Source organism: Cyanistes caeruleus, chromosome 16 (genome assembly GCF_971803275.1).
Source record: "Cyanistes caeruleus chromosome 16, bCyaCae1.hap1.1, whole genome shotgun sequence".
Lineage (NCBI taxonomy): Eukaryota > Metazoa > Chordata > Aves > Passeriformes > Paridae > Cyanistes > Cyanistes caeruleus.
The window spans coordinates 14,913,482-14,938,179 of record NC_141716.1 but is presented as its reverse complement, the minus strand read 5'-3'; the positions used below and the strand labels follow the sequence as shown (position 1 = coordinate 14,938,179).

At 50.0% G+C, this 24,698-nt stretch overlaps 4 protein-coding genes and 1 long non-coding RNA gene across 5 annotated transcripts in view; 2 read left to right on the top strand and 3 right to left on the bottom strand.

The window, feature by feature from the left end:
• Positions 1 to 6,223, top strand: part of LOC111942142 (uncharacterized) — an 85,639-nt gene extending 79,416 nt beyond the window's left edge. The window contains exons 9-10 of the mRNA XM_086853495.1: positions 5,439 to 5,613; positions 5,926 to 6,223. The gene's annotated coding sequence lies outside the window, so the exon portion shown is untranslated. The remainder of the gene's footprint in view (positions 1 to 5,438; positions 5,614 to 5,925) is intronic.
• LOC147650263 (uncharacterized) overlaps positions 1 to 24,698 on the bottom strand; it is a 241,358-nt gene that overhangs the window by 69,035 nt on the left and 147,625 nt on the right. The gene's annotated exons all lie outside the window — the stretch shown is intronic.
• The window catches only part of LOC147650267 (maestro heat-like repeat-containing protein family member 7), a 285,583-nt gene that overhangs the window by 145,174 nt on the left and 115,711 nt on the right, over positions 1 to 24,698 (bottom strand). The gene's annotated exons all lie outside the window — the stretch shown is intronic.
• LOC147650270 (maestro heat-like repeat-containing protein family member 7) overlaps positions 1 to 24,698 on the top strand; it is a 226,296-nt gene that overhangs the window by 129,147 nt on the left and 72,451 nt on the right. The gene's annotated exons all lie outside the window — the stretch shown is intronic.
• Positions 15,627 to 16,169, bottom strand: LOC147650273 (uncharacterized). The gene is made up of 2 exons (XR_015277147.1): positions 15,957 to 16,169; positions 15,627 to 15,751 (listed from the first exon to the last, which is right to left on the bottom strand). It is a non-coding gene; the product is annotated as an uncharacterized LOC147650273 (long non-coding RNA).

Genomic DNA, 24,698 nt, shown 5'->3' with positions numbered 1-24,698 from the left:
CCCAGAGACCCATCCAACCTGGCCTTGAACACTCCCAGGGATCCAGTGGCAGCCACAGCTTCCCTGGGCATCCTATGCCAGGGCCCCAGGTCCCCAGCACCCTGACAGGGCAGAATTCCCTGCAAATATCCCATCCATCCCTGCCCTGTCTCAGTGGGAAGCCATTGTCCCTCGTCCTGTCCTTGCAGTCCCCTGCCTTAAGTCGCTGTCCAGCTCTCTTGCAGGCCCTTCCTTCATGCATTGATAGGAGCTCTAAGATCACCCTGGAACCTTCTCCCACCTGGACAACCCCAACTCTTGCCTCCTTTGCCCTTGGCACAGGTGCTCCAGCCCTTGGAGCATCTTCCTGTTATCCCCATGGCCTCCCCTAGGCCACTGGGGATCATCTCAGAAATGTCTGAGAGAAACCCCGGTTTGCCTCTGGGAAGCGCTGAGGCTGCACTGTAAATTAGGCTGAGGGGAAGGTGATGACCCTTGTTTGTGCCCATGGCCCCTCCCGTTGGACAAGGATGGAGGAGGAGATGTGGCTGTGCTCTGGGATGGCCAGGTGCCCCCCATTCCCTCCCAGGCCTGTCCCCACAGCAAGCACCAAAGCTGCTGGAGCTCTGGAACAGCAACTGTTAAACCCTTGCTATTCCCAGAGGGAAGCCTTCCCTGAGGCACAGCCCAGGCCCACCCAGGCCCCTGCAGGGCTTGGCACAAGGAGAGCAGTGGCTTTCTCACTCACCCGTCGCGTGTCCATCCGCTCCTTGGCACGAGCACTGTCCAAAGTGCAGTGTTCAAAGGCCCTCGGACTTCCAGGGTTTAACCCTTAATGTTCAAACACCCTTGGCCTTCGCAGGGTTTAACTCTCAGTGCCTAAAAGGCCTTGGCATTTGCAAAGTCTAAACCTCAGTGTCCAATGGAGTTTGCTTTTGCAGGGTCCAAACCCCAGTATCTAAAGGCCCTTGGCCTTTGCAGGGTCCAAACCCCAATCTCCAAAGGTTCTTGGCCTTTGCAGGGTCAATAGCGATCAAACACGATCAAAGTGCTGTTGGCCGTTGCAAGGTCCAAGCCCCAATGGTCACAAGCTGTTGACAGCTCCATGGTCCAAACCCAAATAGCCAAGAGCTGTTGATTGTTTCCAGGGTGCAACCCCCAACATTTCATGGACTGTTGACGGTTGCCACGGTCTGAGTCCCAACATTGCAGGGACTGTTGGAGAGGCCCTTCCCGGCTCTCGCCTCATCCCTGCTCCCTGCTGGCCCAGGCACCAGCCCTGCCTCCCCCATGTCCACACAACCCTGCTGGGCAGCTGGGCAGGGACCCAGCTCATGAGTTCCAAGTTCCTGCTCCAGGCAGCATCAGTTTGCAGAGCCTCATCGGACAGAGCAGTTTTCTCTGAGGTGGAGCAAATCTTAAGAATTTATAAAATGTGATCGCATACAGTAATGAGTTGCATGCTTCCTTTCTAGGCTGATTCTGTCTCTGGAGGAAAAGACCCTGTGCCTCAGATCACTGGAAGAAAGGAACCAGGTGCTGAACAATGAGCTGTCTCAGTTTCATTCTGCTCTTCAGCAGGCCGAACAACTCTCTTCAATTTGTGCACGACAACTGAAGCAGCTCAACACCCAGGTAAGCTGGGCACTCCATCCTCTTCTCCAGGGACACACAACACCACCTTTGGCATGCTAGTCCCAACCTCTTTCCCCTCCCAGCAGCATCCACATGTTCTTCCCAGGCCTGCTGCTGCTGCTGCACCCTCAGGCCAAGGCTGGATCTGGTGTCTGCTGCCAAAGTTTTCCCCCATTCTTTCCTGGGTCCCAGCAGGAAATCTGGGAGCAGAAGCCGCAGCACACTCCTCTGGAGCTTCTCTGTCCCTCTGTTAGCAGTGCTGTCCCTGACAGGATTGGTGCCTGTGCCAGGCACTGAGCAATGTGGGGACACAGACGTGGCTATGGCAGGCTGGGCAGGGCACTTCCACCACAGCCAGTTCAGCCCGTGTTCAGAGCTGCAGCCTCAAGGGTGTTTCTTGCCTCCCTTCCCCTGTTTTCTCTACCTTTGTCTCTACTGGATTCCTGGTTCTGTACCTTCTGTTTCTGGTGTATTTCTACCTGAAGTCATTTCTCCTTCAATGCTCTCCCTACTGCCCGCTCTGCTGCCTCAGGAGCAGCCCAGTCCCTGAGGCTCTCTGCATCCATCTTCCAGATCCAGGCCCTGCAGGATGCAGTGACAGAGAAGGCAGCTCAGCAGGACACTCGAGAGAAGGAGCTGCTGCAGGAGCTGGAAAAGTCCCAAGCAGGAGAACAGAGCTTGAGGGACGCTGTGCATGTGCTGCAGGTTGAGATGTCTGAGCTGCGTCTGAGGCTCCAGAGCTCTGAGGAAAGAGCAGAGGCCATGGCCACACACTGTGAGGCCATGGAGTTGGAGCTGAGGATGGCTCAGGCTGACAACAACCAAATCAAGGCCTGCAATCAGGAGCTGCAGACACTGTTGGAGGAAACTCAGCAAGGTACAACTTCTCTCCCATCCATTGCCCCATCCTGTTCCACCAGCGGGGATCTCTGATCCCATGCAGAGGTAAAGGCCTTTGCCCAGAGATGGCAGACAGGAAAAACAACCAGCACGAGACTTCTCCATCCAGGCGCCAGTCAAAGTTTATCTCAAGGATGATGCTGTGGCTGGCGGTGCCAACTGGCTCTGCTGTGGCTGATCCCATACACAGCTGGTGCCTTTCAGGTGCTGTGTCTGTGCTAAGCAGCTGAAGCTGGATGCCTCAGCTCAATTCCCCCAAATTTCAGGCCCTGTCAAAGCCTCCAGGCTATTGGCCTCTCTGGAGCAGGGCTGCACAGGCATCCCAGCTGCTTTGTCTCTCTTGGATTCTGCACAAGGCCAAGAGCAAACACACTTTGCTATTCCTCTGAACCTTGCCCCTGCCATTCCTGCTTTTTTCTCTGCCTGGAAGTTTCCTTCATTTCTCTCAGTTTTGGAAGCTCTTGTGGGCTTAAGGCCTGGCAAACCATGGCAGGCAGAGAAGACAGTGCTGTTGTCTCTGCAGGGTACCCATCAGTTTACTTTGCTTTGCTTTCTCCCTTCTCTTTCCCCTTCCCTCCTGCAGCAATATGGAGGGCAGAAGAGCAGAAGACCTCTCTAGAAACTGCCTTGAAGGAAGAGGCTGTGACTGTTCGTCAGAGGTGGCATCACTGCAGAGGAAACTGGAGAGCCAGGAGAAGGAAAGGAAGGATGTGCTGGTGAGAATGGCAGATGCCACAAAGGACCATTTCCTAGCTATGTTTGCACCTTGTGTTACCAGTTCTAAGGAGCACCTTTTTCCAGTTTAACTTTCCTAATTGCATTCTTCTGAACAAGGAGGAAATGATGTTGTAGCCATGTCAAAGCCAGTTAGCACTGAGGCTGCTGATTTTCCTCCATGCTGGAGTTCTGTGCCCTGGAAGCTTTAGTTCTCCATGTCCACACTGTCTCCATTGACATTGCATGGTTTGGGCAATCGTTGCGTCCAAATCCATGTTCAGATTTCTAAATATCTGGAGCTGGCAGGAGGGATGAGAAGACCTAGGTTGCTGTTATTTGAAAGGTGTTTGGCCTTGGCCGTGTGAGAGCAGGCAGTGGGGAGAGAAGAGAGGAAAGCCAGGTGCTGATGAAGATCAGGACGTGTGCCTGCAAGGGGAGAACTCGTCCTGAGTGGCAGCAGGGAATGACTGATCTGGCCATTGGTGCTGCAAGAGAGGGCAGTGGGGCTCTCGGGGATGCTGCCATGGAAACTCTACACAGGAGTGTTGGAAAACCACTCCTGTTGCCCCAAGGCCTTGGAATGAAATGCTGAGGGTGTTTGCTCTTCCTTCCTGATGGAGAGCACATCCTCATGGCACTGCCTAAATCCTGCTTAGCATTGACTTGAAATCCTGGCTGCAGTTCTGGCAGCTCGTGCCCAAAGGAACACGGGAGTGGAGCTGCCAGAGGTCGGGGACGGGCAGAAAGGAAGCTGGGATGGGCTGAGCGAGCTGGGAAAGAGGCAGCGTCAAGGGGGGCCCAGCCAAGGTCTGCAGCAGCCCGAGAGGCAGAGAGAGAGGGGGGCAGCACGTGCCTGCCCCTGCAGCAGGAGTCCAGATCTGGTGTGAGAAGCAAACCAAGGGAGGCAATGAGTGAGTCTTCTTCTCCCTGTTTTGGCAGCATGAACGGGAATTGTATGAGGGGAAGATGAGAGATCTGGAAACGAAGATAGAAATGCATGCACCTACAATGAGAAATCATAAGGGAAACACTCAACAATTGGAAGTGGAGAGGGAAGGCATGCAGGAAGATTTGGAGCGTGGGGCTGATGTTTTGGAGAAATGGATACAGAACACTCAAGTCCTGAGTGATGCACCAAGGAAGAGTGAAATTGCCAAAGGTTCTCTGAAGAAACACATGGACATCCTGACGGGAAGACCTGTATCCAGGTGGGCACAGGCACTGACCTTCAGTCCACTCCAATGTCTCTGAAGGATTCCAGTGATATTTCCCATAAAGAAGTGGGACTCTATATCCCTGTGAGTCCAGGCCTGCTTGGCCAAAGCAGCCCAGGCTGCAGCAGGCAGCCTTGTCTGTCTCCAGCCAGAGACCATTGACTGGCAGATTGTTTCCTGGCACGCCCAGAATGACTGCTACAGCTCTGGAGTTTGCTGTTCAGGTCAGCTGCAGGCCAAATGCTGGGCACGGGGAGCTGCTTCTCCTGTGCCCACACAAGATCATGGCAACACATGGGGATTTGGATTTGGTGTGGGAGGGAATGCAGCAAGTGAGTAGTTTTGTACTGAGAGAGCCAAACAGAAGCTGCACTGCTGGTGCCACACGGATGCTTTGTGAGACAGATTTCCAAGGGACAGCTTTTGTGGTGTCTGAAATAAGGGAATCATCTCCTCTCTGAATACCCAGCAGGCTGTTGGAGCAGAAGGGAAGCAGCTATCAGAGCACTCCAGGAAGGTCGTGGAACATGTACGGGATGTGGCTGCAACATCAGCAAAAGACAAGACAGAGAATCTTGGATCAACCACTGTGCCCAGGAGGACTCTCGAGCAGGTAAAGTACACCACCTGTGCAGAGCCTCAGGCTCCTCTGGAGCACAGCAAGTTTGCCCAGGCAGTGCTTTGCAGTGCCCTGCTTGTTTCCTTGCCTCTCCCTGTCCCTGCTGCAGGCACAGCCTTTTGTTTGTTCTGTCTCTTGCGGCAGCCCATGGCTTTCTCAAAGGTGCCTTCACTGCACTGTCTCCCTCCCTGGCCCCGTGTCCCTGGACACACCCTGGCCTCTCTTGCGCAGCCCCCAGCGAGAGCTTTTTGCCCCCAGTGTTGTCTGGTGCAATTCAGGCTCTCAGAGCAGAGATCTTGCATTGATGTCCAGAGGTTCTTTTGCTCCATGTTTGCTGACAGGTTTCTGTGACCTTTCTCCCATCCAATGTGCAGGTGGAACCTGAAGGAAGAAGAATCAGAACTTTTAGGAGAGTGTTCCCCCCAGAGTCCTTTACGTTCAGTGTCTCCAAGTCTGAGCAGCAAAATAGGTCAACTTCTGAAAGAAGCTCCAGCAGCTCAGGGGAGCAGCAGTAGCCCTCCTGCTGATGCACAGCCTGTGGAGCAAGGGGTCAGTGGCCCAAATGTGTCCTTTGGAAATGAGAGTTGGGTTCCTCACTGCTGTTGGAACTCGCTCTGCTAGACCTGTGGGGGCTGAGGGATGTATGTGGGAAGGGTTTGGCAGCCTTGGACTGGACTTGTTGATCATCTGAGCTCTGTTCAGGGCCAGTCTGGGAGCCTGTTCCTTTCCCCTTCCCCGAGGGCAGAGTGTTGGTGAGGGCTGCAGTTGGAGGCTGTGTCTGCCCTGACAGCCGGTACCGTGGGGCTGTGGATGCTGCTGCCAGCGTGGGCTTGTCTGAGCCGGGCCTTGTGCCTCTTTCAGGTGTCCCTGCTGCAGTCACAGCTGGCCCGAGACCGACAGCACCACCTGGAGAGCTGTGCAGGGAGCAGGCACGAGACACTCCCGTTGAGTCACAGGGAGCAGAAGGGATCTCCTTGCTTCCTAAACTTCTCAGAGAGGAGCCATGGAGCAGCTGGATGTAGTATTAGCCTTAGATTTTGTCACTAGTTTATGTTTAAAGCATAGTTATAGGTGTAAGTGAACCTTTATACAACTGTGTTTCATAGGATGTAGGATGTATTTATAGACAAATAAAGAGTTTGTTATGATCATGATTAAACTAAAAGATCTTTATTGGAATTACTTACTACCCAGTACACGGAACTATAACTTCCAGTGTAGTGTGTTACATTTGATGCAACTTTGAATCAATTCTATTCAAGCCAGCAAAACCAATTCTTAATTAGAGATTGAGCACCCAAACCAATGATCATGGGCAAAGATTTCTCTCAGCCTCAAGGAGTGACACTGAGGGACATGATCACTCCAGGGAGGAATCTGCAGAAAGGAGACATGTGCCATAATCCACTTTGGTGAGGGCAGGAGACTCCTGCCATGTGTGGAGCTTTTTCATTTGTCCTTAGGAAACTGCAACCTGTTTTAGTCTGAGAGTCACAGAATCTCAGGCTGGGTGAGGTTGGAGGTACTTCTGGAGGTCACCTTGCACAGCCCCTGCCCCATCAGGACCACCCAGAGACAGCTGCCCAGGATGTGTCCAGGTGGCTTTTGAGTCACCTGCTGCATCACCTCCCTGGGCACCTGCACCAGTGCTCAGCCACCCTCCCAGTGCAGAAGTGTCTCCTGAGCTCACAGGGCCCCTCCTGTGTGTCACTTTGTGCCCTGGGGCTGTCCCTGACCCCATCCCCTCTGCAGCCCCACCCTGGGTATTTATCCCCAGGGATGAGATGCCCTGAGCGTGCTGTGCTCCAGGCTGGGCAGTCCCAGCTCTCTCAGCCTCTCCTCATGGCAGAGATGCTCCAGCCCCTCCATCATGGCCCATCATGGCCCTGTGCTGGGCTCTGTCCAGTCTGTCCCTGTCCCCTGTACTGGGCAGCCCAGCTCTGGGCCCAGCACTCCAAGGCTGCCTCACTGGTGTGGAGCAGAGGGGAAGAAACCCTTCCCTGTGCCATGTGTGGCACCACTTCCATATTCAGAAAGATTTGGCAGGATTTACAACAGGAATTTCTGCTCCATATCTTATGTGGGAAAAAATGTAATGATCCATGCTCCCTCTCACTGGTGGTGAGTAAAGGAAGAGTAGTCCTTTTGTTGGTGACAATGGATGTCAGCTGCATAGGAACCGTGCCAGACTGGTGTGACCTACTGTGGGAAGGTGCACTCTGAGGGATGTAAAAGCTGGGGTGTAGAGATCATTTGAAGACTATTCTTCAAACCATATAAGCCCCTAATTTGTCGAGATGGGGAAAACAATTCCTAGGCAAGTGTGGATGCTAACTCTGAAACAGAGAGCATGTGAAACTGCAGGCCACATAGCTTTCTCAGTCTTGCCTGAGAAAGTGGCCTGGGAAATTATGAGGAGGATTTAAAACAATCCTCAGAGACAGAAAGCAGCCTTGCAGGTGCTGTTTGTCTGTTCCTTGTTTTCTTTGCAGGAGAAGGTCAAGGGGTGGTGTGCCCCACTGACCAATGATGGTGATGTAGTAGTTTACTAACCAGTAAGAGTTTCTTTTCTGTACTTTCCACGTATCGGTCTATAAAAAAGACTTGAAGTAATAAACTAAGAGAAATTCTCCTGATCGACTCCATAGAGCGTCTTTGTCGTTCATTCTCGCCGTTCCTAATAGAGCGACAGGCAAGGGCTGTGTGCTGGTTTTGCATTGATGGATATTTGGGCAAGAAGGAAGAAAGCACCCATAGAAATTATTTCTCTGACAGAAGCTAAGAGCTTCCTCTGTGTTTGGAAAAAAACAATAGCTGGCTAGTTCCGAGAACTGACAACTTATTGAACCACTTAGAAGCTTGGTCCGCCTCTATGACATGCACATTTTAAAAACAGACAAGGCCTGGAAAGCTCTCTTGGCTTCTGGCCTTGAACAGGTGACTGGGGCCCGGCTCCCCGCACAGCCTGAGGGGTCTGGTGGGGCCAGGCCCGGCTCTGCTGCGGCGCTGGCCCCTCCTGGGAAGTTCGCTGGGTCTGTTGCGGCGGGGGGCTGGGACCCCTTCCCAGGGGGGCTGAGCCCTTCCCGGGAAGCCCGCCGAGCCCTTCCCAGTGGCACCGCCAGGCCAGGCAGGGCCAGGGCTGAAATTCTGCCGCTGCTGGGTTTTACCAGAAACTGCCAGGCAGAGGGAGGGGTAGCCATCGGCCCACGGCGTGCTGCCTTGGAGTCCTGGCCTGGCTGCTGAGATCCTAGCCGCCCTCCCCCAGCACAGCTACCGAGAATCCTCCACCACAAACAGCTCCGGCTGCTGCCCTGGCAGACACCCCATGACCGTCCACAGGTCTGGGCACCATTTAACCCTTTCAGTGCACAGATGAGACCCACAGAGCACGATTCTCACCTCGGCTGAGAGAAAAGAACAGAGTGACGACACGTAGAAAGACAAAGTTGAAGACCGAGGTCAGGAAAGAAAGAGTCAAGCGTCTGATGGAAGGTAAATGAGGAGATGCCTTAGTATTGAGCCTGAAAGCACTTTTGGTAAGGCCAGGGAGATGGGCTATGATCCACTAAAATATCCCCTTTAATTCAGGGGAAAGTATAGGGGGATAAAGTGTTCAAACTGTCTATGTGACAAAGGCATCCACTGATGAAGCAGTGTAGATGTTGAAAGAGCTGTGATCCCATCAGAAGCTTGAACAGAGAGACACAGAGAGACAGTGATGAAGACCCTTTGCCCCCAGGGAGGGAAGACCTCTGTTCCCAGAGATGAAAATGATTGCAGAGATAAATGAAGAGCACCTTTGGTTTTGAAGAACTCATCCTTAAAAGAATAGCCCATAAGTTGACATAGCCCATAATTGCAACTGTAGAAAGGCTGTGAAAATGGGAGCAACTTCACAATTGCAGGTTTGTTTTTTTTCCCCAGGCAGCTGCTATTTGTGAAAATGAAAAGCCCCAAGGGAATTGTTTCTTGTGGAGAAGTCTCCATGGCATGGCAAGAGAAAATTCCTCTCCCTACAAGAACTCATGAAAGACTATTGTAGATTTAGTAAGTGATTTTAAATCCCCAGGTGTTGTCTCTGTGTTGTCTGTTGGAAAAGAAGCCTGGCAGGGGGAGGAAAACTGTTCTGAGGGTTTTATTCTGACTCTTTTTATAATTTTAGTTTTGTTAATAAAGTTTTCTTCTCTCTTGGTTTGGAAGACAGGTGTCTGCTAGGGAGGGCAGGAGCCTCCCTTGGAATGAAAATGTAAACCCCCTCCCTCCAAATTACTATAATTTTGAAATCAAGGGTCTCTCAGGCAGAGATCTGGGGATAGAAATAGCAGTTCTTTACTATTATGTGCAACAAGGCCAACAACAATAACTACAGCATTAACAACAAAACAGAACCAAGGACCCTGTGACAACCTTCTCAGCCAAGGCAGGAAGGGATGGAGGAGAGGCTTTGCTTCACAAACCCCCTCGGGCGGGCAGTCCCGGTGCTCCTGCAGGGCTCTGAGGAACACTCAGCTGGAACAGCAGGGATGAGCTGAGATCCTGGGCCAGTGGATGAGGTGTATCAGCAGCTCCACAGCAGTGGCTGGCACTGCCACATCTCAGCAGGACAGGGGGCACAAGGCCCACTGATGAAGAGGGAAGAAGAAGCAGCAGCAGCTTCATCTGGGTGATGGCAAATTCTCTTCTCCAAAACCTCAACAGCTCCAAGAGAGAGTGTCTTGCTCTCCAGCCCAAGAAACCAGCCAGCCCCCAGCTGTCCCCCACCCTCCCTTTTCCCTGCATCTCTTCCCCCCTGGCCCAGCCAAGCTCTTTGTGTTTCTCAAGTACTCACTAAGTACCAGCAGTCAGATTTCCCTGCCACTAAAGGGTAAAAATTCCATAGCTGAGAAGGAACAAGAAGGAGGACACCGAACCCCCAACATCTTCATACCTTTTAAGTATTGAGCCTGTTTTGCCCTCCTCCTAATCCATATCTCACAGCAAGAAATAAGTACGTTCACTAGTAATTTTAGCCAGCACTAGACCCACCACATCATTTGGTGTATTGGCTGGGAAACTCAAATTGGTGAACTACAGGCTGAAACTGCAATTCTGTGAGTTCCTTTACCTCCTAGGTCAGTTTTTCCATTAATGATAGCAGATTGTCCTGGTTTAAAAGACAGATGTCTGCCAAGAAAGCTGGAAATCTTCCTGGAATGGAAAGATTGCCCCCTTCCTCCAAATTATAACTTGAAATGACAGGGCTTCCAGGCAATTATATGGGAAAAGGAATAACAGTTCTGTTTAAAATGACATGTAATATTGGCTTTTGCATTTCTGTATTAGCTTTTACTTGTTGGTATTGGATCATAAGTATTTGGATATGGTACAATTTGTAACTCTTTTTGGCTGCTTGTTAGTGTAACACAATCTATTAGTTTTGCACTGTAAAGCTTGCAGAAATAGTGGTGCGATGACTGTATTATATTGTAGGCCTTAGCAAACCACAAAATGTTAAAATGCTCCTATGCAACTAAAAGAATGGTGTAAAGCAATCATGCTTGTTTCCCCCACATCTGCTGACTGACCTCTCTAAGTGATAACAGTGACATAAACTAGAGCGCTGGAGAAGAATTTTAGAAGAACTCTTTATCAGGGTGTGGAACAACAGGGTGGAAACAGGAGAAGAAATAAAATATATGGACTTAACCCACAGGATATCATACAGAAAAGTTGGAGTGTAAAACTAAACAAAAGAGTTCTTGAGACATCAAAAATCTCACAAGAATGTTTGAATAATGCATGAAACACATGAATGTGCATGTACCTCCTGTAATATAACAGTATATCGGGAACATTTTCTGAAGCTAATGTAGTGGTTTAGATTACCAATTTAAGTTTCCTGGCCAATGCACCAAATAATGTGGTGGCTTTTAGCGCTAGCTAAAACCACCAGGGTACTTACTAATTTCTTGCTGTGAGATATGGATTAGGAGAAGGGCAAAACAGGCCTAAAACTTAAAAGGAATAAAGAAACTTTATTAACAGAACCACAAGAATAAGAAGCATCAGAATAAAACCTCCCAAAAACTTTTTTCCTTGCCCAACTGACAATGTAGAGACAAAGCCTGGGATGTTAAAGCAGCACCAACTGTACAATAGTCTTTCATCAGTCTTTGTAGGGAGAGCAGTTTTCTCTTGTGCCATGGAGACTTCACAAGACAGAGTTTTCTTGTGGCTTTTCATTTATACGAGTGACAGCTGCCTGGGGAAAAAAAACTCTGCCATCGTGCCCTCCTAGAGGTGTGCCCTCCATTTGAACAGCCCTCCTAGAGGTGTGTCCATGGGCCATGAACTCATGGGGTATTATTTTAAGGATGAGTTATTCAAAGGCAAAGGTTATTTCCATCTGTCTCTGTGATCATCTTTGGGAACAGAGGTTTTCTTCTTCTCTCCCTGAGGGCAAACGGTCTTCAGCTCTCATCTCTCTCTTTCTCTGTTCAAGCCTCTCATGGGATCACAGTTACTTCACCATCTGCTTAACTTCGTCAATGGATACCTCTGCTTAGATCTGCAGCTTGAATACTTCATCCCCCCAATACTCTTTCATGAATTAAAGGAGTTCTTTTTCAGAACATAATTGTCCATCTCCACGGCCCTACCAAAAGAATATTTCAGCTTATTAGAGCATCTCCTCATTCTCCTTCCATCTGAGGTTTGAATCCCTCTCTTACTGACCCCGATGTTTCATGTTGTCTTTCTATGTGTCGATTATTCTTTTATCTCCCTGGAGGAAAAAGCCAGGTCTGCAGGTCTCATCTGTGTAGTGAAAGGGTTAAATCTTGCCCAGGCCACAAGAGGTAGTTACGGTGTCAGATTTTAAAGCCACGCTGGTGCCTCTTTCAGCCTGGCAGCGGCTGGGCCATCTGTGGGGGCTGAGGGGGATGTGGGGCATGTTGGTGAGTGTCAGCAGCCATGGCCTGGCCCCGCCTGGGTTGGGGGACTCCCCTGGGAAGGGCTTTTTCCACCCCACTGGAATGGGACCGAGAGAGCTTCCTGGGAGAAGCCAGTGCTGCAGCAGAGACCTGCCCGGCCTGCGGGAGGCATTGGGTTGGGGAGGGGGGGGGCCTCAGTCTCCATTCCCCACCCAGGAGCCGATGGGGTTTGGCCCAGTCCCCCACCCCCAGGCAGGTCGCACAGGCCATGGGGGAGCAGGGCCAGCCGCACCAGAGTTCTGCTGCATTTCATGGCTGGAAAGAAAGAGAGAGAAGTTCCCGAGCTTGGTTTTTAAAAGGCGGAATTCACAGAGGTGGACTTACTTTTCAGTGGTGCAAAGTGCTGTCAGTTCTCAGAACTGGCCAGCTATTGGCCTATCTCAAGCACAGAAGAAACTCCCAGCAGCTTCTCTCAAAGAAATCCCTTCCGTGGGTGGCTCTTACTGCTTTCCCTAAATGTCAAACTTCCATAGCTAAGGTGTGGTTTTTGGCCGATTGCCAAATCCACCCCAGCCCTAGAGATTTGTCCCTTTCTTCCCCTTATTAAACTTTTAAATATTAATATAACTATAATAATTAATATAACTTTAAAAAACTCTAAAGAGTGAAGCCTGTTTTTTTTCTTTACTAGCACATATATAAATATACAGAGAGAGAAAGAGGTAACAAGAGAGAACAAACAACAGCATCCCTCCAAACTAATCACGGATTCTTCTCACCCACTGAGCAGTTCTGCCTTTGCTGTAGTTATGATCACAACTGGCAGAGGCTGCTGTTGGCTCACGTCGAGGCAGAGTGGCTGCAGTGACTCTGCCCTGGTTCCAGGGGGTGGTGTTGGCTCAGGCGGCTTCAGGGGGCCAGCGATGGGAGCTGTGAGCCACCCCAGGGGTTAATGGCAGCCTCAGGGGGAGAGAGAAGGTGGGGGTCTGGTTTTCCCACGTTCTCACCTGTCTATTGCAGTATCCTGGAGATGGCAGCTCTGGTGAGGCTCCAGTTGAACAGCAGCTGGGGCTCCCTCTCTGCAGAGAGAGAGAGAGAGGACAGGTGGGGTTGTCCAGTTTCCCCTGAAGCTCGCAGGCAGATGGTGAGGGCCTTCATGCTGATGGCGAGTGCTGAAAAGTCCCCGTCAACCAGCTGCTGCTGCAAGCAACAGGCTCACCCATGGGTGGCAAGGAGAATTCTGAAGCAGTGCCGGGCCCAGCACCAGAAACTGCCCCAACTGCCCTGCTCCTAGCATAGCCAGATGGTTCTTCCCTCAGCAAGCCCGTGCCTAACCCCACCCTCCCTCCCTGGAAGCTTCCAGTGGAATGGGAGGGACATCGGCCAGTTCTTTGGTATCTCAATTGCCCATCATCCCTTCCCAAGGGGTGTCAACTTCCCCCTCCTCATGTATCAACATCCCCCTTTTCATGTAACAAATAGGAGAAAATCCACCAAAACAAACCCCGCAAACCCACAACATTTGCCACCCTGAATGTTTTCCCATACCAACATATCACATCAAACTTTGATTTTCAAACCGTATAACTACATGTATTATCCTAATTGTACACATACATACATGCAGGTATGGCTACAGGCACAGTGTCTTGGGCAATTCATCCCAAAACACGGTCTCCTTGAGACATACATCATGTTTCTCCATCTTTCTGCATCACTCAGCAAGTGCAAATTGGTGCACTGAGCAACCCCACAGATGGGTTTGTCTTTGATTGAGGCAGAATTAATGCAAACAATCTTTCCCAGCATACCTCTCATATGCACCACCAGATCCTTGTCTCCATCTGCTGTGCACAGGGGTTTGGATCAGGAATAGGCAGCTTCATTGGTGGAACTTCTGGTGTTAACTAACCATGTAGCTTTTGCTAGATGCAGCTGCCACTGCTTGAAGATCCCATGCCTCCCATTGCTTTCAATATTGTTTTTAAGAGTTCATTGCACCGCTCAACTTTCCTGGCAGCTGGTGCATAGAAGGGAATGTGATTCACCCACTCGACGCCATGTTCTCTAGCCCAGGTGTTTATAAGGCTGTCCGTGAAATGAGTGCCTTTGTTGGACTCAATTGTGTGGCAGGTACCATCCTTCCACAGGACCTGCTTTCCAAGGCCCAGGATGGTGTTCTGGGTAGCAGTGTGAGGCACAGGCTAGGTCTCCAGCCATGCTGCGGTGGCTTCTACCACTGTGAGCATGTAGCACTTGCCTTGGAGGGTTTGAGGCAGTGTGATGTAGTCTGCCAGGCCTCCCCACTTACATTTGGACCACGGCCCCCATACCACAGGGGCTTCACCCGCTTAGCTTGCTTGATCGCAGCTCATGTCTCACCATTATGGATAACCTGAGAGATGCTGTCCATGGCTTGATCTACCCCTCGGTCTCATGCCCACTTATAGGTGGCATCTCTGCCCTGATGGCCTGAGGCATCATGGGTCCATCAAGCTAGGAATAACTGTCCCTTGTGTTACCAATCCAAATCTATCTTGAACAAAACAACTTGATTTTTTCAGCCTGATCCGCCTGTTCATTATTTCGGTGCTTCTCATTAGCCTGACTCTTGGGGACATGGACGTGACAGACTTTCACAGGTAGCTTCTCTACCCAAATGGCAACATCTTGCCATTCGTCAGCAGCCCAGAATAGTTTTCCCCTATGCTGCCAATTGGCCTTTTTCCACTTTTCCAGCCAGGAAACAGCTCCACAGAGCATTGGCTACCATCCATGAGTCAGTGTAGAGGGAAAGTTCTGGCCACTTCTCTCACTCAGCAATGTCCAGGGCCAACTGGATGGCTTTGAGTTCAGCAAGTTGTATATTTCCATCTTCTCCTTTGGTAGCTTCTGCAGCCTGTCGTGTTGGGCTCCATACAGCTGCTTTTCCCTTTCAGTTCATCTTTACAATACAACAGGAGCTGTCAGTAAAAAGAGTGTAGCATGCTTCTTCTTGTGGCAGTTGGTTGTAAGGTGGAGCTTCTGCAGCAAGCGACACCTGTTTGTGCTCCTCTTTTTCTGGTAGACCAAAGTTTTCACCTTCAGGCCAATTCATAATTACCTCCAAGATCCCAGAGCAATTTGGGTTTCCAGTACTGGCATGTTGTGTGTTGAGGGCAATCCATTTGCTCCATGTGGCATTGCTGGCATGGTGGGGAGAAGGAAACTTTCCTTTGAAAATCCACACCAGCACTGGCAGTCGGGGTGCCAGGAGGAGTTGTGCATCTGTGCCAGTCACCTCTGAGGTGTCTTGAACTCCTTCATAGGCTGCCAGGATCTCCTTCTGTGTGGGAGTGTAGTCGGCTTGAGACCCTCTGTAGGTTTGATTCCAGAATCCCAGCGGATGGCCTCGAGTCTCACCAGGCACTTTCTGCCAAAGGTTCCAGGACAGACCGTGGCTCCTGGCTGCAGAGTAAAGCACATTTCTCACCTCTGGTCCTGTCCTGACTGGACAAGGGCTACTGCATGAGCGATCTTCTGCTTGATCTGGGCAAAGGTGGACATCGTCCGTCTTGCGGGTTACCAGGTAGAGAGGGCTCACGATCTGTACTCAGGAATTTTTATGTGAAGTCATGGGTTGGAGACAGATTCATGACTCAAGTCCAATGATGATGTGACAAACAGCAAAGAGTTTATTATGGCAACTCTTTATATAGGGAGTTCAAAATTATCGGGCTTGGACTGTTGATTGGTTGAGATCTCTGCACCGCCCACATCTCTGGCCAGTGATATGTCTGCAATTAGGATAAAAAGGGATCAGCTGAAGGTCCCCTGTGTAGGTTTGCATCCAGCCTATCCTTACCATACCCAAGGACTTGTTTATCTTCTAGGCTGGTCAAGTTTGAGGGTCTGATACGGCCAAATTTTTCTGGCAGCTACAGCATTGTGACACAAGGAATGTGCATTCTCCAAAAACCTATGGCACCTAGGAAGGCTTACGTTTGCTTCTTGTTGGTCGGTGGAGACACTGTTTTGAGCTCGTTGATTGCCTCAGTGGTATCTGGCTTTATCTGTCTTGCCACTTTACTCCCAGGTGTGGTGGCCTACAGCTGGCCTGGAGGCCCTACAGTTATAAATAATCCCAACTCTATAGCTGACATGTGGTTCATTACTAACTCCCTTGCTTATAAAACTCAACCAGTAACGTCCGTTGGAGAGCAGGCCCAGGCCGTTGGGGATTCAGGCCGCTATTGGCTGGTTGTCCGGGTGGCAGCTGGCTCAACCAATGAGGATTGGCCATGCGTGCCTTCTGATCTATATAAGCTGAAGAGGTCTCAATAAAGTTGGCTGTTGTGCGTGAGCTTTGGTGCGTTTATTTCATGTCCTTGTCTCCAACATCAAAGTGGCACCCAGCAACTGGATCTCTCGGGCAGATCCCTTGACTTTGCTCTTCTTGATGGCAAAGTTTGCTTCCAGGAGAATCTGGATGATTTTTTCTCCTGTCTCCAATACTTGCATTGCTGTGTTCCCCCACACAATGATGTCATCGATGTACTGCCGATTCAGCCTTTTCCAGTGCAGCCTGGATCAGTCCATGGCAGATGGTGGGGCTGTGCTTCCACCCCTGGGGGCAGTCGGTTCCAGGTGTACTGCACTCCCCTCCAGGTGAAGGCAAACTGAGGCCTGCATTCTGCTGCCAGGGGAATGGAGAAAAATGCATTAGCAATGTCAATAGTGGCGTACCACTTCACTGCCTTGGACTCCAGCTCGTACTGGAGCTCCAGCATGTCCGGCACAGCAGCGCTCAGAGGTGGAGTCACTTCATTCAATGCACGATAGTCCACAGTCAATCTCCATTCTCTGTCAGACTTGCACATAGACCAGATAGGGCTGTTGAAGGGTGAGTGGGCCTTGCTGATCACCCCTTGACTTTTCAGCTCACAGATCATCTTTTCGATGGGGATCACGGAACCTCAATGTGTCTGATACTGCTGGCAATGCACCGTTGAGGTGGCAATTAGTACTAATTGTTCTTCAGCCTTCAAGAGTCTGACAGCAGAAGTATTTTCCGACAGCCCAGGCAAGGACTCTCAATTGCTTAATACCCTCTGCCTCCACAGCAGCGATTCCAAAAGCCCACCTGAATCCTTTTGTGTCTTTGAAATAACTACTTAAGAGGAAATCTATGCCCAGAATACTCGGGGCCTCTGGACCAGTCACAGGAGGGTGTTTCTTCCACTCTTTCCCAGTCAAATTCACCTCAGCTTCCAGCAGGATCAACTGCTGCGATCCCCCTGCCGCCCCAGCAATAGAAATGGGTTCTGCCCCCACAGGTCCCAATGGGATTAGAGTACACTGTTTCACCAGTGTTGACAAAAGCCTCATATTTCTATGGTTCTGATGTGCCAGGCCATGGGATCCACACAGCCCAAATGACACAATTTTCCCTGGCCTCCACCTGGCTAGAAGCAGGGCCTCTCTAGTCCTGGCTACTGTTCCCTCCCTGGATGTTTTATTCATCTATTCTGGATGTTCCTTTTAGGGGATCTAACATATCATCCTCCCTTTCTATTATACCTGGCAGCTTGGTCAGGGGAAGCTGGGGCTACATTCATTTTGGTGGAACTCCCTCTGTTAGTTTCCTCCCTTGGCTTGCATAGCCATGCTGCTAGGACAGAGGTGGGTTTTCCATTCCTCCTCCTCACGTCTTCCCCATGTTCACACAGGAAGAACCACAAGTCAGCTCGTGGGGTGTACTCCCTCTCCCTAGTTGGGGGATGTTGGGCTCTGATGTTGGGGCCTCTGGTTTGAACTGGTGCCACATGGGAACTGTTCTTCCTCATCTCCTTCCTCATCTTCTCTCGAAATTTTTCCTGGTCATCATTGAGACTCAAACACAGCAGAGACATGAATGTACATCAGGCCATGGACCATGGTCTCATAATTCCTAAATTTGCTTGGTACTGAGAAGAATGACAGATTTGTCTTTACAGACAAGCTGTGGGTCTGCTGGTAGATAAAACTAGCACTGAGAGATAAAAGAAGCAATGGGAAGGATTCCACCAATTGATGAATGGAAAAAAAGATATTTGCCTTTATGAACAAACTGTAGGTTTGCTGAGAAATGAAATTGGGTGTTGAAAGATGAGAGAAACAATGGGGGAAAAAACATAAATTCCATAAGAATTAAAAATTAAAAGAGATGTTTATATATTAGAGGGGAATCTTAGGTATCAGGTGTTCCAGGAAGTCTCTACCTCTCAAGTACCTTAGACAATGGGGAAAGAGAGAGGGAAATGTGGTCGGGAAATTAGGATAAAAAGGAGGCTGTGTCCTCCAAAAATTTGAGAGACCCCAGGAGTATGCCCCATGGCCTCTCCCTTTATTTGAAAAAGGTAAAAGGACTCCTCTGTCTCCTTTTTGGAAATAAACCTGGCATTTGTGGATTGATTTCCCTTACACACTGAAGCCTTAACATTCACTACAGAGGGGCTGGGCAGTGGCTGGAGCTGTGGGGATCGCTGTGATTGTGGTGCCTGGAGATGGGCACGAGGCTTCTCCCAGCCAGGAAGCACCGTCTGTGTCCTGCAGCCCGTGGGTTGCTGGCGGGATTGCTGAGGGCTCTGAGGCTCTCTCAATCCGGCTCCTCTGGAGCTCCATCGGGGCTGCGCCGCTGCCGGGCAGGTTGGCCGGGCTGGGGGAGACCAGAGGGGCTGGGGTGGAGGGAGGCCTGGAAGGAATGCGGTGCTGCAGAGGCCTTGATGGGACAAGGCAGTGGGAAGGCACAAGGGGCAGGTGTGAGGGAGGAGGTGGCAGGAGGCTCCAAGGGCACAGGAGGCCCCTGAGGGGCCGGGGTGGTGGAAGCCCTGAGGAATTGGGTGTCAGAGGCCACGAGCAGCCCCCGGGCAGTCACCTTGTTCCTGTCACCCGCTGCTCTGGTGCTTCCCCTGAGAGACTGCCATGCCTGCAGCAGAAGCCCTCGAGGCTGGGCCTCAGCAGCCCCGAGGTGCCCAGGCTGGGCTGGCTGGCGACAAGGAGGGCAAGGAGGCCCTGGCAGGGCACAGCCACTGGGTGCTGCCAGGGCAGCGGGCAGAGGCAGGGCTGGCGGCCAGCCCGGGCCCCCGCGCCTGCCCAGGCCACGGTGCTGAGACCGAGGCTCCCCTGACACAGAGCTCTGCGTCTGCACAGCTTCTGCCTCCATGGGGAGGGTGGTGATGTCTCCTCGAGCAGCGCTGCTGAGTCGCTGCTGCTGAAGCGGCTCTGGACAGAGCAGAAACGGCACCAGAGCGTGCACAGGAACAGCATCACCCTGAATGTCAGCACCTGCTCAATGAGGTGTCTGCACCAGCCGTGATGCCAAAAGGAGAGACACTGTGGCACCATTGCACATGGTTTGGCAAAAGGCTTCAGCAGAATTGGCCACAATGGTTTCTCTTGACTTGCCAGCCTCACAGCAATGCTTGGCAGCTGCAGCTGCAGCCTGTGCCCCTGACTGGCTTCAATGGCAGGGCTTGAGGGCAGATTCGCCTCCCAAGGCAGCAGCATTGGTGCCATTGCTGCAGGTGCTGTCCCTCGCCTCCATGCAGGTACCTTAAAGACACGTGATTGGTCTTACAAACTAAATCCTGGACTGGCTTAGAACAAAGGAATAATCAGCAGGCGCTGCTGCTAGAAGATCCTGCTTTATTCTTGCTGGAGGCCATCCCCTACCAATGCATGGCCCTCCATTATTCCTGGATCAGGTCTGGTGGACCTTTGACAACAAGTCTGTCCCGCGTGCATGTGACAGCACAAAACGGCAGGACATGTCAGCTTCCAGCACTTGTCTTGGCTGGCAGCATCTTCAGAGAGAGACACAGAACAGCTTCTCCTCCCAGAGTTATCCCTGGCCTCTGCACTTCCCCAGGTGTCTGCCTCGATGTTCACTGGGGACCTCCCTGTTTGTGGCCGTCCATTGCCGTGCTCAGCAGGCCGCCAGCTGTGTTTGCACATGAGCTGCCACAGGCAGACACACAGCAACTGCAGCAGATGCTGGGCCAATTCTTTTTTTTTCCAGACTGGAAGCACCACCCCTGTCCTGCCCTGCACTTGCTTTGTCCCACGCAAGCCCCATCCCAGTGCCTGGCGCTCGGCTCCCAGCCCCAGCTGGGCTCAGTGCTGGTGGCAGAGTCCCACTGTGCCAGTGTGTGCCAGCCTGGGGGCACAGGGAACAGCCCTCAGGACCACACTGGAGTGACCCTGCTGCTTCCTTTTCTTCCAGTACTGACCAATATGATGGACACCTATAGGTGTTTTATCAATTGTTGTTGTTATAATTTTCTTTCAGTACATTTATTATGTTACTGTTTCTAGATAGGTCCTTCTACTATAAATATATTTCACAGATTGTTCTTCTTATAAGGATTCTCATAATGTTTGGGAGAGACATATATAGTATTTAGCTAAGAAACTTAATAATACTGAATTTTATAAGGAGTAGTATTGAAATTATTTAAGAAATATGTCTTTCTGTGATTTTGCTTTCTTCATTTTTTTTTTAATCTTATTGCTTTAGCTTCTCTTAGTTCTAGTTAAGGATATCTTCTTTCTAATATAGTAAAATATTACGGTGAAGAACAGGGAGTAACTCAGGCTTAGACTTGGATGAATGTGTCACCGCTGTGGGAAGGAAAGCAGCTAAACCCGTGAAGTTTAAGTCAAAAGAGTATTGTTTTACCGAAAGGAGTCTTGGAAGTATTTTATAATGAGAGATATAAATCTAAATTTATAAATTAGATGTCTAAGAAAGAAATTAAAACAATCAAATAATAAATGGATTATCACAAGCAGAAAAAGCACATGTGGGAGGCTTGAAATGTCATCTGGAGGACAGCATGACAAAGATGATGATGATGATGATGATGATGATGATGATGACGACGATGATGATGATGACGATGACGATGAAGTAAGAGGGGATATCCCCCAATCTCTTCTCAAGATTACCATAAAAGAACATTGGATGACAATATTGCTTCACAGAAACCCTGCAAGAAGAAACATGATACACCTGTGTCTGGGGAAATCATAGCCTGATCTCAGCAAAAGGGGGATAAACGTTTACAGAAACTCCTGAAAGTCTTTGTTTTGCAGGCAAATAATGGTGAATAAATGACTGTTGGTCTCTGATACTGACCAGCATTGCAGTTAGGAATGTTACTTCAACAGCACCCAAGGTGTTGAAGTTTAAACTTTTGGGTCTCTCCTTTGATTCAGTTAATATGTTCTGTAGTTCATTGTTGTTGCTCTTCTAGAAATAAATTGCCCTTTTAAAAATAAAAATAAATTTAAAATAGAAATAAATTGCCTGGGGTTTACCACACCCCAGCTCTATTTGAAATTCTTTCAGACACAGGCAGCGTTTGCACAGTTTGCAGAGAGCCTGGGCCAGGGTTCCTTCCCCCTGTTCCAGACAAGGGTTGAGATCACTTAAAAAATCCCCTGGCAAGGGGATCAGTACAACCCAGAAGTGATATAAAGCACCAGCACAACAAAGTTCATTGGCAAGGTTCACTTTGCTGCTGATGAGATGGTTAAGACACACCTAGCACACCTAGGGATAAAAAGCAACAATAAACTAAACCCAGTCCATCCAAACAGAAATGAAGTGAGAACTTTCCGTGTGTGTTGAGTACATGTGTGTGTTCAAATGTGTGTGACAAAGGCAATACGGCCAAAAAAGCTTAATAGCACTGAAACTGAGCAGGCCTTAAACTTCACTTCTACCTTAAGATTTAAGCAAGGAACAACACTTAACAGCAGTTAGCTTATCATAGAACTGACTGAGATATCCAAGGTACTTAAACACCCAAGAGAACAGCATTTCTCCCCCCTTTGCCAGAGCACAGGTACACGTGTGTGTATGTTGGAACTCTGGACACAGAGAATTCCATGCTTTCTGTGCTGACAGGCACAGACTCACAAGAAAACACCGTGTTTGACCTGAGGCCATGGAAAAGGCTTCCAAAATTAATAGATAGAACTGAAACTGTAAATGTGTAGTTTAAGCAGAAGTGTGTTATATTCCTTATATAAGAAAATTTAGACTTTAAGGTTTTAGAATATAATAATATGTATGCAAAAGACAGAGGGTTTAGGGCCTTAACCTGCCCTGTTCATTCTTCCTTCTTTTTCATGGTTTTGGATGGTATTGGGTGACTGGGCAGTAAAGTATGCACTGCGGAACACAGGTGTTTGGTTATTGGGCTATAAGTGAAAATAAGTTACTTGGCATTTCATTTTTGAGCAAGCTGACACTTAAAACACCTTGAAGAGATACTTCACTCTCCATTTTGCAGCTTGTTAGCCTAGTGTACCTAGCTCCTCACTGTCTGTAAAGATGTAATACAGATAAGGAAGAAGAAACAACTGAGCTCAAACAAGAAAACAGTCTCTCTCTCATTCTCTCTCTCTCTCTCTCTCTCTCTCTTTCGTTATCTTGGTGCTGAGGAAAAGAGCTGAGCTATCAGTATCGCATCCCGACATGTGCACACAGCCAGAAAGAGTCAGAGCAGTGTCCCTGGGAGAAATTCCCCTCAGAGGCAATCAAATGCTTACTTTGGTTGATTTTGCATCTTCCCAAGGCTTGAGCCACGAGCAGTGTGGGGACCAGCCCCGGATCTGTCCTTGTTTGGGGCTCCTCCGAGTGCAGCAAGCAGGAGAGATCCTGGCTTGGAGAGGCCCTGAGGCTCCGAGGGAGCTCGCTGGGCACTGCTGGGGCCCAGGAGAACTGCAAGGGGCTTGTTTGGGACCGCTGCTTTTGAGTCACAAGAGGTGGGCTTTAGTCATACCAGTGTTTCATCCTGGCCATAGATTGGCTCAGCAACTTTCTCTGCAAGTGTGAGAGCAGGGATGTTGTGCCACTCAGGCAAGAGAAATAGTTCCCAAGACTGTTCTTAAGGTAGCCAAGAGCTCATCAGACATCAGCAGTTCCTGGAAGCAGACAGTGTTTCTGATAAAGCCCAGCAGAGCTGAGCCAGGGGCTGTTCATCAAGGCCCAGGCCTAAGGACCATTTCTCAGATCTCAGAGTGGCCTGGAAACAGGCTGGAGGCGATGGTGGTAGTGCAGCAGTGCCCGGCTGCTGGCATTTCCAGCCAGGAGCTGCTGAGAGGCTTTGGGAGGGCAGGGAGCAGCCCAGGGTGAGTGCTGAGGACAGGCAGGAGGCCACCAAAGGGACACCGGAGCAAGCTGTGTGACAGAGCCCAGAGACAAGTCCCAGAGAAAGGCTGCCCTGTTCCACACCAAGACAGGGCCTCTCACAGCCCCAGAAAACATAAAGTCTTTTGGCTTTTCCCTTGAGTGGGAGATGAAGTCAAAAGCCAAGGGATTCTGCTCACTTCCGTCTTTGCCTGGCCTGCTCCTGTGCTCCCAGCACCACATCTGGCCTGCTGCAGAGCCTGTACTCTCCCCACATAGAGGAGCCTGGCCTCCACCAGTAGCACAGCCCTGGAAAATAGGAAATCTCTGCTTTGGTCCTGGGAATGGGACCTACTGCATAAGAGGAGACTGTGCCTAGAAATGGCTGCCTGAAGGATGGTGTGGTTCCTGTTTCCAAGCAATCTTAATGCCCCCCCTCAGGGTCCTAGGACTACAAGCGCAAGGAGGAGTTAGGGCCAAGGGAACATTTGCCATCTGGGCAGTGCAGAAGGATCTGCAATACAAGTCCTTGGATTTAGGAAAGCAGAAGTTTGTGAGTAACCCGATGCACTGCCTTGCACTATGGAGTTTATATTAACAAGATAAATGGATTCATGAAGTGTTAAAAATGAAGTTAGCATTTTGACAACTAGGTCCCTTGAGTTAATAACAGTTTAATTAAAAATGAGTACAATTTAGTAAATTGAATAGTAATCTGGTATAAAAGAATACAGTTTAGTAAAAGAATACAATTTAGTAAAAAATTATGATTTATATATATAATTTGCCAGTAATGAAATATGATAAAAGCATAAGCAAAACCGACTGGGGTACAGGGAGGGCTTGTTACCCCGACCTCACGTATATGGATGCTAAATCTAAACCACAGTGCCTGTACAAATTACAGGCCGCCTGGCGCCTCGGGCTGCCTGAGAAAATAGCCTGGGAAAAATATGAGAAGGAATTAAAACAATTCTCAGAGATACTAAACAGCCTTGCAGGTGTTGTTTTGCAGTCTTGTTTTCTCTTGCGGGAGAAGGCCAGGGGGGTGATGGGCCACCCTGACCAATGATGGTGATGTAGCACTTTGTTAACCAATAGGAGTTTCTTTTCTGTATCTTTCACGTACCAGTCTATAAAACAGGCCTGAAGTAATAAACCAGAGAATTCTCGTGTTGTAACTCCCTTGAGAGTCCATTGTCGTTCTTTATCGCCGTTCCCAATCGGAGCGACACACGTACAAAACCAATGGGGGTACAGAGGCTTCAGAGTGCAGGGAGAGGCGTCGCTTGGCACTCAGAGGCCTTGTGGCGCTCGGCAAGAATTCCTCCATGGTGAGAAGGGGGCAGCGGCTGCCGGCGTGGGGCTGGGGAAGGCAGTGGCTTGCGCTTGGCTGGCTTTTGGGCACTGAGGCAGCTGCTGCCAGCTCTCCTGCCTCCTGCCTCTTGCCTCCTGCCCCAGGCCTTTGGCACAGGCCTTTGGCCTCTGGGCCCTGTGGCAGCAGGGTGGCATTTCACACACTTGTGTTCCACACAGGCCAAAAGAATGTGGGGCCTGCATGAAAG